Source organism: Nerophis ophidion, linkage group LG28, assembly GCF_033978795.1.
Source record: "Nerophis ophidion isolate RoL-2023_Sa linkage group LG28, RoL_Noph_v1.0, whole genome shotgun sequence".
Lineage (NCBI taxonomy): Eukaryota > Metazoa > Chordata > Actinopteri > Syngnathiformes > Syngnathidae > Nerophis > Nerophis ophidion.
Window position 1 is genome coordinate 19,996,865 of NC_084638.1, and position 13,119 is coordinate 20,009,983.

At 40.1% G+C, this 13,119-nt stretch overlaps 1 pseudogene; it reads left to right on the forward strand.

The window, feature by feature from the left end:
• Nucleotides 1-3,212: 3,212 nt before the first annotated feature.
• On the forward strand, nucleotides 3,213-12,613 carry LOC133544925 (gastrula zinc finger protein XlCGF57.1-like; annotated as a pseudogene).
• Nucleotides 12,614-13,119: the final 506 nt, after the last annotated feature.

Genomic DNA, 13,119 nt, shown 5'->3' on the forward strand with positions numbered 1-13,119 from the left:
CTGCTGGTGTTGGTCCACTGTCTTTCATCAAGTCCAGAGTCAATTGAGCTGTGTACCAAGAGATTTTAGAGCACTACATGCTTCCATCTGTTGAAAAGCTCTATGGAGATGATGATTTAATTTTCCAGCATGATCTGGCACCTGCCCACAGTGCCAAAACACCATGGTCAGTACACCAGTAACTGGTTTACTGACCATGACATTACTGTCCTCGATTGGCCTGCCAGCTCCCCTGACCTGAACCCAATATATAATGTATTGGGTATTGTGAAGAAGAAGCTGAAAGAAACCAGACCCAATAATGCAAATGAGCTAAAGGCCGCAATTGAAGCATCCTGGGAATCCATAACACCTCAGCAATGACACAGGCTGATTGCCTGAATGCCACGCCGCATTGATGCAGTAATCCATGCAAAAGGATTCCCAACCAAGTCCATTAATTGACATTTTCAAATGTTTGATTTTGTTTTGCTGTTATTAATCTTTTTTTTTTTTTACTTGGTCTGAGGAAACATTCAAATTTTTTGAGATAGGATTTTTGAGTTTTCTTAAGCTGTATGCCATAATTAGCAATATTAAAATAATAAAAGGCTTGCAATATTTCAGTTGGTGAGTAATAAATCCAGAATGTACGACATTTTCATGTTTCTAGTTGACTTACAGAAAATAAAATACTTTATCACAATGTTTTAATTTTCTGAGGCAGTCCTGTAGTAGTTAAAATGTGTTTTGTTTGTGTCCTGTAGGCATCCATCAGCTGATTGAACACCAAGAAGAATGTCTCCCCCCTTTGCGGGGGGACAGTTTGACTTTAGAGTATCCACAGACCTATCATTTTAAAGGGGACGAAGAGGATCCACAGCCCCCTTATTTTAAAGAGGAAGAGGAGGGAGAGTGTCATGTAGGGCAGGAGGAGGCTGATCTCAGCAAGTTTCCACTGAGTGTTGTCTCTGTGAAGACTGAAGAGCATGAAGACAAACCACCTAAGTCCTCACAGCTTCATCACAGTCTAAGTAAGCACAACATCCACATATCATCTGATACAATGTTTGTGACACATGTTCATCCGGGGGCCACATTTATGACTAAAGATGGAGATATATTTCCTTTTTAAAACCACCATTTGAAAATCAATCGTCAACAGTGTAATTGCTGGGGTGTAACCATGTGACCTAGAGGCCGTCCTCCTAACCTCACGTGGTCAAATGAAGGCAAACATTCAATATGGCTACTGTTTATTTACCTTTAGCAGCACATATGTCAGCATATTTCAAAAGTTTTAGTGGTGAAGATAAGAGATGTATACCAAGTACCATTTTTCTAGTACTGGTTCCTAATTATGTTGTCTATAAGGACCGTGAAGATTCTGGACTAACGACAAAACTATTTGTATTTTTAATTCCAGCTGACTGAGGTAACTATGACACGTTGTCACATTGAGTTCAGCTGCCGCTGCTACACATTACAATCAGCTTTGAATAATGACTAATAAGGAAGCAACACAATTTTGATGTGTGTGTTATTGACAAGAAGATGACATAACTGCATTTCACCTTGCACTGCACACATAGTTGACTTCTATAAAATTTAAATAAAAAGCTATTGAAAAAAGATTTCCCTGTTCTGAGATGTTACAGAACATCATGAACCTCTCGGGCTAATAAAAATGCTATATAAAAAGCCTTTTTTCCACTTTGTTATTTCCACAAATTACATGTAGTACCGATAAATACTGGTATCAATAAGGAATATCAGTTAGGGTATCATATCGATAAATTCTCAGCGATTAACAACCCTACTGAAGATACAAGCCAGATATCTTTAAAACATATATTCAACGTTTATTTGGATTTAGTTACTTCTATGTTGTCCAGCAATGTCTCAATCAATCTAGTTTATTAGTACTAACTAGCAAAGTTTTCTTGTCTCTCTAAAGTCTTTATTTTGACAGCCCCCTTGCGGTAAAGTTGTTGAAATTCAAACTGAGGCAGTATTTGTGACTGATAAAACTTTCGGCGAATCATAATTTAAGAAATTGCACCGGAAAAATCATTACTTTTGAGGACGGCCAATGAAAACACAATCAAAATCAGAAATACTTTAATAATCCCAGAGCGGAAATTAAGGTTTTCCGCACAATCCCATTCAAGAGCAGACAAACATTACAGGGAGACAGAACAGGACCGCTGACGGGTCTGCCAATTTCCGTCGCCCCTTACAAAAAAGGGAGAAACAGGGGAGCAGGGGGGAGGAAAAACATTCAATCTCAGCCGGGTCCCTTGAGAGGGGGTCCAGACTGAGGTCAAAGAGAAAAACACACTCATAGCCATAGCACACAGAAACGTGTGTAAGAGGGAAACATCAAAGAACACAAAGGACATTAAAGACATTAAAAGAGCAGTCACTTCTACACACAGCCACCAAAGTAAACGATCCAAGATGGCGGCGCGCATGGACGCGACATCCCAGGCTCTCCCCTTAGGTGCATTGTTTTTATTGTTTTTATAAAGTTTATTACTAGCCCAGTCAGCAACTTGCTGGGCAAAGGTTATGTACAGCCGAAACGATTTGTTGGAGCTTGGATTGCGGTCTGAGCAGGCTATTTTGGTGGATTTTACGAGCCGCCACAACATCCCGGAGGAGCTAGCATGTAGCCCTGGAGCTCCATGGCGGGGGCGGAGGTGAAGACGGGGGTGTGTTAGCCAGACTAAAAATTAACCCAAAAAAAACAGCGATACCAAGTCTATTCCTGGCTAATGCAAAATTGCTCGCTCCTCATGGTGAAGAGGACAAGATGGACAGTTAAATGCCGACCCTTCCATCTAGCCAGGGAGCACTCTGCTGTCCTGATCACAAACGTGTATATAGCTCCCGATGCTAATGCTAGCACGGCACTAGCTCTGCTGCACGATACAATCAGTGCACAACAGAACAAATATCCCAACGCAGTCCACATCATAGCGGGGGACTTTAATCATGTCGACCTGAAAAAAGTGCTCCCCAAACTTCACCAGCATGTGAAGTGTGCTACGAGGGGAGCTAACACACTGGACAAAGTCTATTCCAACATAAAAAATGGATATAGAGCCAAAGAACTTCCCCAATTTGGCAGGTCTGACCACATGTCCCTGCTCATATTACCAGTTTACATACCAATAAGGAGAAGTGCTCCTATCACAACCAAAAAGATCAAAACATGGCCGGAGGGAGTCATGGAACAGCTGCAGGACTGCTTTGAAACAACAAACTGGTCAGTTTTTGAAAACTCAGACTTGGAGCAGTACACAGAAGTGGTCCTGGGGTACATCTGTCACTGTGGACAAGCACACCCGGGTGTACCCCAACAGGAAGCCCTGGATGACAAAAATAATCCAGAGTTTACTCAAAGAGAGAGACAGTGCTTTCAAAGCGCAGGACCAGGAATACAACACATGACCAACTTCAGACCCAGAAACCCTTCGGCTGACGGCGACGCCTCTCGAGCAGGGGTTTTAAATAGCTTCTTCGCCCGATTCGAGAGAAAAACGCCTACAGCCATCACAATACCCCCACCTAACACCCACAGCAGCTGCACCCTTATACTGGAGGAGCATGAGGTGAGACGCACACCGAGGGCAGTGAACCCGAGGAAGGTTACGGCTCCGGTTGGGGTCCCGTTACAGGTACTGAGGGACTGTGCAGATCAGCTGGCCGGAATATTTACTAAGATCTTCACCCAGTCCCTCTCTCAGGCCGTCACTCCATCATGCCTGAAGACCTCCACAATAATCCCGTGCTACGTGCGGCTGATTTTTGTGGATTACAGTTTGGCATTTAACACCATTATACCCAATAGACTGGTGTCCGAACTGTCAGACCTGGGTCTATCGAATTCCATCTGCATGTGGATTAAGGACTTCTTATCCAACCGCCCCCAGAGGGTGCAGTTAGGTCGCCACATATCATCGAGCCTGTACCTCAGCACCGGCTCTCCACAAGGCTGCGTGCTGAGCCCCCTTCTCTACTCCCTCTACACATACGACTGCACACCTGCCCATTCCAGCAACTCCATCATCAAATTTGCGGATGACACCACCGTAGTGGGGCTCATCTCGGAGGGAAGACAAGGCTGCATATCGGGACGAGATGGAGAAGCTGTCGGATTGGTGCACAGTCAACAACCTGGCCCTGAACACCTCCAAGACCAAGGAGCTGGTCATAGACATCAGGAAGAATAAAACGGACATCCTCCCCCTGATCATCAGCGGTGACAGCGTGGAGAGGGTCTCCGACTTCCGCTTCCTGGGAGTCCACCTGGCCGACGACCTGTCCTGGAGCACCAACACCACGGCTACCATCAAGAAGGCACACCAGAGACTGCACTTTCTGAGAATACTCAGGAACAACCACCTCTCTCAGGAACTGCTGGTGTCCTTCTACCGGTGCTCCATTGAGAGCATCCTGACCTATTGCATCTGCGTGTGGTTCAGCAGCTGCACGGCCGCAGAGAGAACGGCGCTCCAGAGGGTCATAAAGACCGCCCAGATGATCATCGGATGCCCCCTCCCCTCCCTGGCTGACCTGTACAGCTCCCGCTGTCTAAGAAAAGCACAGAACATCCTGAAAGACCCATTCCACCCCAGGCACTGCCACCTAGAACTGTTACCCTCTGGGCAGACGCTATAGGGTGCTAAAAGCTGGCACAAATAGACTAAAAAACAGCTTTTACCCAAGAGCCATAGCAGCAATAAACAGGCACTGAGTGAGCAGAATGTGTCCATCATGTCCTCATTTGTCATGTCTTTTTATTTTTTTCGGACCATAATGTGCAATAATGTTATAAGTGTATGTGTATATCTATTCATATGTATGCATATATGCATGTGTGTGGATATACAGTATATACATATATATAGATACATCTCTTATTTTTTTACTATTTATATTACCAAATTGTATCTGCACCTTAGGATATCTGCTCCAATTTCGTTGTTCTTTGAACCTGTTCACTGCAATAATGACAATAAAACTTTATTCTATTCTATTCTAAGAATCAGTTATTATTACTTGTTAACAGAAGTGTAGATAGCACATGTTAAAACAGAACATAAGCAGATATTACCAGTAAATGAACAAGTACATTAAAAATCAATTTTCCACCACTTGTTCTTAAAAAATTTTGACAAAATAATAGAATATAAATGACACAATATGTTACTGCATATGTCAGCAGACTAAATTAGTAGCCTTTGTTTGCTTACTTACTACTAAAAGACAAGTTGTCCAGTTTGTTCACGGTTTTATTTAAGGACAAACTTGCAATAAGAAACATATGTTTAATGTACTCTTAGATTTTTTTTGTTTAAATAAAGCAAATAATGCAGTTTTATGTGGTCACTTTTATTTAGAAAAATATCGAAATACATTTTGGTACAGGTCCCGGTACCAAAATATTGGTATCGGGACAACACTAGTAAGAACAGAATTTGTCGGTTGATTCTTAAACTATATTTAGTAGTCTTTTTTTCACTGGAGAGATTAGTCTCTAAGATGCAGCCAAGATAGGTAATCACATTTTTGTTTGTTATAATATTGTCACCCACTTTGACTGTGAAGTTATCTACTTTTCTGAGGTTAGGAATTGACCCAAACACATGTGTACTTGCAAGCACCAAGGTGAGTCTTAATTTGGCAGTTTGTCATTGAAAGCCTTGCTAGTCTAGGTCTTGAGGATTGTAGCTTTGCTTGCTTTGTGGCCGTCAGCCTCGGTCCTAGGTGTTACGAACTGGTCAAGGGGGTGACCCCGGGATGCAGAGACGGGAGGCAAGTTTGAATAACAAAAAGGAATACATTTAATGAGTCCAAAAAGTGTAACGAAAAGCGATGGGGTAGAAGTACACACCATGAATACTAAATGGAACAGGTTCCCCAGTGGTCGGCAGGGGAAAAGCCAGGGCGCACGAGGCACAGGGTAAAGTCTTTACTGCCTCAAGGAGGCTAGGAAACAAACACAACAACGTTAGGAAATACAGGATTAAGGAAAATCAACGTACCAGGACTGACGAGGCGAAGCAGGCGCATGCACGTAGGAGGTGCAGGATAAATTAACCGACAAGACCAGCTGTGGGTGACGAGCTTAGATACTCCTCGGTAGAAATAGGTTAGAGGTGTGCCTTAGTGTCCGCCCCTCGCTGGAGACTAACGAGTTGAGGGAACAAATCACAACAGAAGAGAAGGCAGGGAAAGAAAAACATAACACTATGTTCTTTATAGGTACAGAAAATCATGGAATGATCACTTAAGCTGCACACTTGTGGTGTTCTTAAACTGATCAGAAGTAACAACGAGGTCTATGAAGGTTTAAAAGGACTCACTCACCCTGGTAGTTTGCTTAATGAGCTAAGTGAGACAATGTTGGTGGCACAACTTAGTGAAGTGAAGTGAATTATATTTATACAGCGCTTTTCTCAGGTGACTCAAAGCGCTTTACATAGTGAAACCCAATATTTAAGTTACATTTAAACCAGTGTGGGTGGCACTGGGAGCAGGTGGGTAAAGTGTCTTGCCCAAGGACACAGCGGCAGTGACTAGGATGGCGGAAGCGGGAATCAAACTTGCAACCCTCAAGTTGCTGGCACGGCCGCTCTACCAACCGAGCTAAACCGCCCCAGTGAAGGTTTTAAAATGGGTGCATCCTTTCGGGACATATCTGTGTTCCAGTCCCCAAGAAGATGTAAACCTGTGTCAACATGTTTACACCAAACTCACACACTCACGAAATACATTTTATACTGTAATCAAATATAATTAGTTATAATTTTACTTCCTTATTCTGACTTACATGCAACAATAAGTGAAAGTAAACATGTATGTTCAATAACCAAAGTAGTCAACTCTTGATTTATTAAAAGAACATAAAGGTGACTGACTTCCCTTCAGCGTGTCGTAGATGGTCTCCAATTCCTAAAGAGGAATTGTTGATGGAGATACTCCATAAAACACCACATAGAAAAAATGTTTTTGGTAAATGTTCTTTTAGACCCAGCTAACAAAATGACCACAAAAAAGCAATTTGCATAATAACAATAACATACTATTTAAGTGATTTAGGAATTAGATGTTTTTATTTCCATGATATTGAAGTTATGGTTATGACTAAGTCATTACAAGATTGTGGTTAAGTTAAAGGGGAACATTATTACCAAACCTATGCAAGCGTCAATATATACCTTGATGTTGCAGAAAAAAGACCATGTATTTTTTTTAACGGAGTTCCGAACTCTAAATTGGTGAATTTTGGCGAATTAAACGCCTTTCTGTTTATCGCTCTGGAGGGGATGACGTCAAAATGTGACGTCGCCGAGGTAATACAGCCGCCATTTTCATTTTCAACCCATTGTAAACATTGGGTCCCAGCTGTGTTATTTTCCGTTTTTTCGACTATTTTTTGGAACCTTGGACACATCATGCCTCGTCGGTGTGTTGTCGGAGGGTGTAACAACACTAACAGGGAGGGATTCAAGTTGCACCACTGGCAAGAAATCTGCCGCCAGACCCCCATTGAATTTGCCAGAGTGTCTGCACATTTGACCGGCGATGCTAAGACAGACATGGCACAGAGATGTATGGATAACCTGCAGATGCATTTGCAACGATTAAGTCAACGAAATCCCAAAGGTAAGTTTTGTTGATGTTGTTGACTTATATGCTAATCAGACATATTTGGTCTCGGCATGACTGCCAGCTAATCGATGCTAACATGCTACGCTAATCGATGCTAACATGCTATTTACACTAGCTGTATGTACATTTGAAAGTAGATACCCACATTTAATGCGAAACAAACACTTACCAATCGACGGATTTAAGTTGCTCCAGTGTCACAAGATGCGAAAGTCCTGATCGTTTGGTCCGCACATTTTACCGGCGATGCTAATAAGGCAGCCATGCTATGGGCCACTTCATTAGGTACACCCACGCTATGGCCGAATAGCGTCAATAGCTATTCGCTCAATATCTTCAATTTCTTCTTCAATTTCGTTTTCGCTATCTGCTTCCATACTCCGACCATCTGTTTCAATACATGGGTAATCTGTTGAATCGCTTAAACCGCTGAAATCCGAGTCTGAATCCGAGCTAATGTCGCAATATCTTGCTGTGGTAACCGCCATGTTGTTTCTATTGGCAGCACTGTATGACGTCACAGGGAAATGGACAGTCACATCGCAAATAGCGAAAATCAAGAACTTTAAAGCTTTTTTTTAGGGATATTCCGGGAGGTGTAAAATTTAGAAAAAAACTTTGAAAAATAAAACAAGCCACTGGGAACTGATTGTTATTGTTTTTAACCCTTTTGAAATTGTGATAATGTTCCCCTTTAAGAGATAAAGTTTAGGTGTCATTGACTATATACACAATAACATATTTACACATTTTACATCTGTGAGTGTAAAGTTAAGAATGCCTCAATCGATGCTGACTCATACTTATAAAAAAGCTTTCCAATATACCCCCATCAAATTTCCAAATTTATTTTTGTACTCACTCTTGAATTAATTTTAGTGTCTGGGACAAAAGGAGATATTCCCCGCATTTTCATTGGTTGTTTTGCTACGCACTTTTAACACAACACACGAAAGAACACAAATCATGACAACAGTGTCAGTCAAAAACTATTTATATTCTCTCTTTATCTTATTTATTTATTTACCCAACAGATGTTCAGTAGCCACCCCTCACATTAAAGAGGAAGAGGAGGAAGTGTGGATCACTCAGGAGGGAGAGTGTCTTCTAGGGCAGGAGGAGGCTGATCTCAGCAAGTTTCCACTGACTGTTGTCTCTGTGAAGACTGAAGAGCATGAAGACAAACCACCTGAGTCCTCACAGCTTCATCACAGTCCAAGTAAGCACAACATCCACATATCATTTTATTCTCAGGGCATTCAATCCATCACAACTGGACTCTTGACTTTGTCTTAGAAGATGTTTGTCCTCTCATCCAAGTAGGCTTCATCACTTCATGCTCATGGACTTGAAGTCTTAAATCTAATCATTTGAATTTAGAGGGGAACTGCACTCTTTTGGGGAATTTTTCTATTGTTCACAATTTTTATAAAATACATATATATATATATATATATATATATATATATATATATATATATATATATATATATATACATATATATATATATATATATATATATATATATATAATTTTTTTTAAATCACATTCTAACTCATAAATGTAAATAAAAGTCCACTTGCAAAGGAGCCAATGGGAGGTCTTCTATAACCATCCAAAAAGCGCCAACAATACCCCATTTGCATTTCGTGGCTTGAATACCAACCAAGTATTAGTGATATAGTTACTAAAGTGCTAACGCAGACAAACTATTTATAGCTTTTGTGTCTATGTTGACATCACCGGCTGGTGAGCTCCTTCATCTCCTCGGTGCTGGTGAAAGATTATTCCAGATCATGAATCGTGCCTCTCACCTGGATAGTAGAAGGATGAGGATGTACTCTTGACAAGTTTAGACTTAGACTTACACCTTTTATTGTCATTCAAATTTGAACTTTACAGTACAGATAAGAACGGAATGTTGTTGCAATAAATAGTCCATGGTAGTGCAGGATAAAAGGGCAAAAAGGTGCAGGTATAAATTAATAGATTACTGTTCAGATAGATGTATTGCACTGCACTTTGGTACCGTTTGACAGCCAATTTAGAACGACACGAAAAAACACTTGGCTTCGCCCCCCTTTTCCGTGCGACGATTATGAATCATTCTTCATCTAAACGGGAATATATCCAGATTATATTCGTCTGTGTCATGGTGGCAGCAGACCTTGTTCAGTAAGTGATGTCTCATTGTATTTGTTGGCTATCAGAGAGTCTGCAGTGTGTAATATTCAGTGATGTTGTTTAAAAAAAAAAGCGAACGTTGTGATGGGGTTTAAATTAATGCGCTAATGAGCAAAAATGCGTTAATAATTGAGGTGTTTGGATGTGTTTTAAGTTCTTTTTAGGCAGAATAGTGTGACTCTAGTAGCCTCTATTGTAAGCAGATTTTAATCGCATTTATTTACTATTTACTACTACACTCATTCAAAATCTTTGTTGTGGCTACTTGCAATTCTGCACCACACGTTTTCCAGTGTGCAGTAGAGTTTGCGACACTCTCTTTCATGTAGGAGATGGAACTACCGTATTTTCCGGACCATAGGGCGAACCAGATTTTAAGGCGCACTGCCAATGAATGTTCTATTTTTTTTAATCTTTTTTCATATATGGCGCACGGATAGGGCGCATTAAAGGATTTTTTTTCTAAATGTAAAACACTTCCTTGTGGTCTACATAACATGTGATGGTGGTTATTTGGTCAAAATGTTGCATAAGTTAAAGGTAAATTACCAATGATTGTCACACAAACACTCGGTGTGGGGAAATTTGACCCATCCCCTTGTTCACCCCCTGGGAGGTGAGGGGAGCAAGTCGCTTTCTGACAGTCACTTCAGGATGCGCCGTTTTGTGGGCGGTCTTATTTACGCGGCTCACCTTCGACAGTGTCTTCTCCACGTCATCTTTGTTGTAACCGTGTAGCGTGCAAGGACGGTTGTGGAAGAAGTGTCAATGAGCAATGACCAGCATCTCCTCATTTGTGGCTCACTAGTGCATCAACAACGCCGGAAATGTGTCTCATGAAAAAACGTCTGACCGGAACTCTTTAATAATTAAAGTGTTTGTTTTCAGTCCAATTCATATAATAACTTGTTTTGTTAAGTTCATGTGAACTTACTGACTGAATCTTGACATTTCTCAAGCATGTTTGTCATTTTGTGTCCTGCAGATGTCTGTGAAGAACAACTTCTGCCTGAAAAACAGGAGTGTAGCTTCAGGATGGTGAAGGAGGATCCTTCTAAGAGGACGACCAGCTGCCACAGACCCTCTGGCGTCTCCTTTTCCTCTTTGACACAGACCCTTCCCTGTAAAATGGAAGAGGAAGACTCACTGACACCCCACATTAAAGATGAAGAGGAGGAACACATCATCAGTCAGGAAGGAGGTCATCTTGAAGGACTGCTGGAGTTCCCAGTGACTGGTGTCCCTGTGAAGAGTGAAGATGATGAGGTCAAAGGTGAAAGTGAGGAGAAGAGAGAGGCGGAGCCTTCAAGCAGCAGCTCAACACAACACATGACAACAGAAGCTGATGGAGACCACTGTGGAGGATCACAAGCAGACAAGCTCTTAGCTCCACTATCAGATAGTGAGGACACAACATCACAATCTTCTGACAGAGATGATGAAGACTCTAAAGATGATAAGACATGTCACACTGACAACACTCACTTCAAATGTTCTCACTGTGACAAAACTTTTAAATACCATTGTGATCTGAAAAGACACATGAGAATACACACTGAAGAAAAACCTTTTTTCCTGTTCAATCTGTGGTAAAGGTTTCGAACAAAGTCACAATTTGAAAGTACACATGAGAACACACACTGGTGAAAAACCTTTTTCTTGTTCAATCTGTGGTAAAGGTTTTGCACAAAGTTCATGTTTTGTAAAACACAGAAGATTACACACTGTTGAAAAAACCTTTTCGTGTTCAATCTGTAGCTTATCTTTTACAACGAAGGGACATTTGAAAGTGCACATGGGATCACACACTGGTGAAAAACCTTTTGTCTGTTCAATCTGTGGTAAAGCATTTGTACAAAGTTACCATTTGAAAAGACACATGAGAATACACACTGGTGAAAAACCTTGTTCATCTTCAATCTGTGGCTTATTTTTTACAAGGAAGGAACATTTAAAAGTACACATGAGAACACACACTGGTGAAAAACCTTGTTCATGTTCAATCTGTGGCTTATCTTTTACAAGGAAGGAACATTTGAAAGTACACATGACAACACACTGGTGAAAAACCTTTTATCTGTTCAATCTGTAGTAAAGGCTTTGCAAAAAGTCAGAATTTGAAAGTACACATGAGAACACACACTGGTAAAAAACCTTTTTCGTGTTCAATCTGTGGCTTATCTTTTACAAATATGGGACATTTGAAAGTGCACATAAAAATGCACATTAGTGAACAAACTTTTTTCCTGTTGAATCTATGGTAAAGGTTTTACAAACTGCAGGATTTGGAAAACTGTAAAGACTTTAATTTTGATTTTCTAACATCAGCACATACAAAATGTGTGACTTTTTTGTAACAAACTTTTTAACAACTTTTTGATATGCTTCTACATTTATAGATTATAGATTTTATATTGGTGCTTTTTTTCAGTCAAGTACATGCATTGATATGCAACATTGTGTACTTTTATTTAAAAAATCAACAGAACAATTTGACTGAAAGGGTGAGAGTAAACAGTACAAGACATATTTTACATACAATACACATTTCAGACTTATTCATAATAGTTTTCTATAGGTGTTTGAAATGTTGAAGTATTACTTATTATTTCTAATTAGTAATGATCCCATTAGCACCTTTTTATGATATAGAAATGTACTGCTTCACATTTGAAACATCTTCTGGACCACTTCAGGAAGCTTATTTTTAACTTTATACATCATTTGAACAGTTGTCTTTTATACAAATGTGTGTGTAACTTTGTGTAACTACAAATGTTTATGAATCATTTGTTGGGTCTCTATACTATTTTATTAATTATCTTTATTACTTTCTTTTGTAATATGATGATAGTGTTGTAACTGTTTTATATGTATGTCCCAAGACCTTTATGTAATAAAAAAATGTGAGAGAAATTGGCTGAATTGTTTTAGAAACTTACATTTGTGAATAATAAAAAATCCACATGGCCTCAATAAATAAACAGGAAGTCCCAGAGAGTACGTAAGCCTGCATGATATGCTTTGATACACAATCCACTAAATAATTTATTCTAGTCTTTAATCGTTTGTTCTTCTCTTCAACTACGCAGCTAGAGGAACATGAGTGAAAAAAAGTCGAAAGTGAAGCCATGAAAATACTTTTAACCAGAAGAAAGCTGCTGTTTTACTTAAGAAGTGGGTGCTTTTCTGATGTGTAAAAACATTTATAGTTATTTCATTTCACATCTTCTCATTTATTTATTTTTTCTCACCTTGGTCTTTGACATACT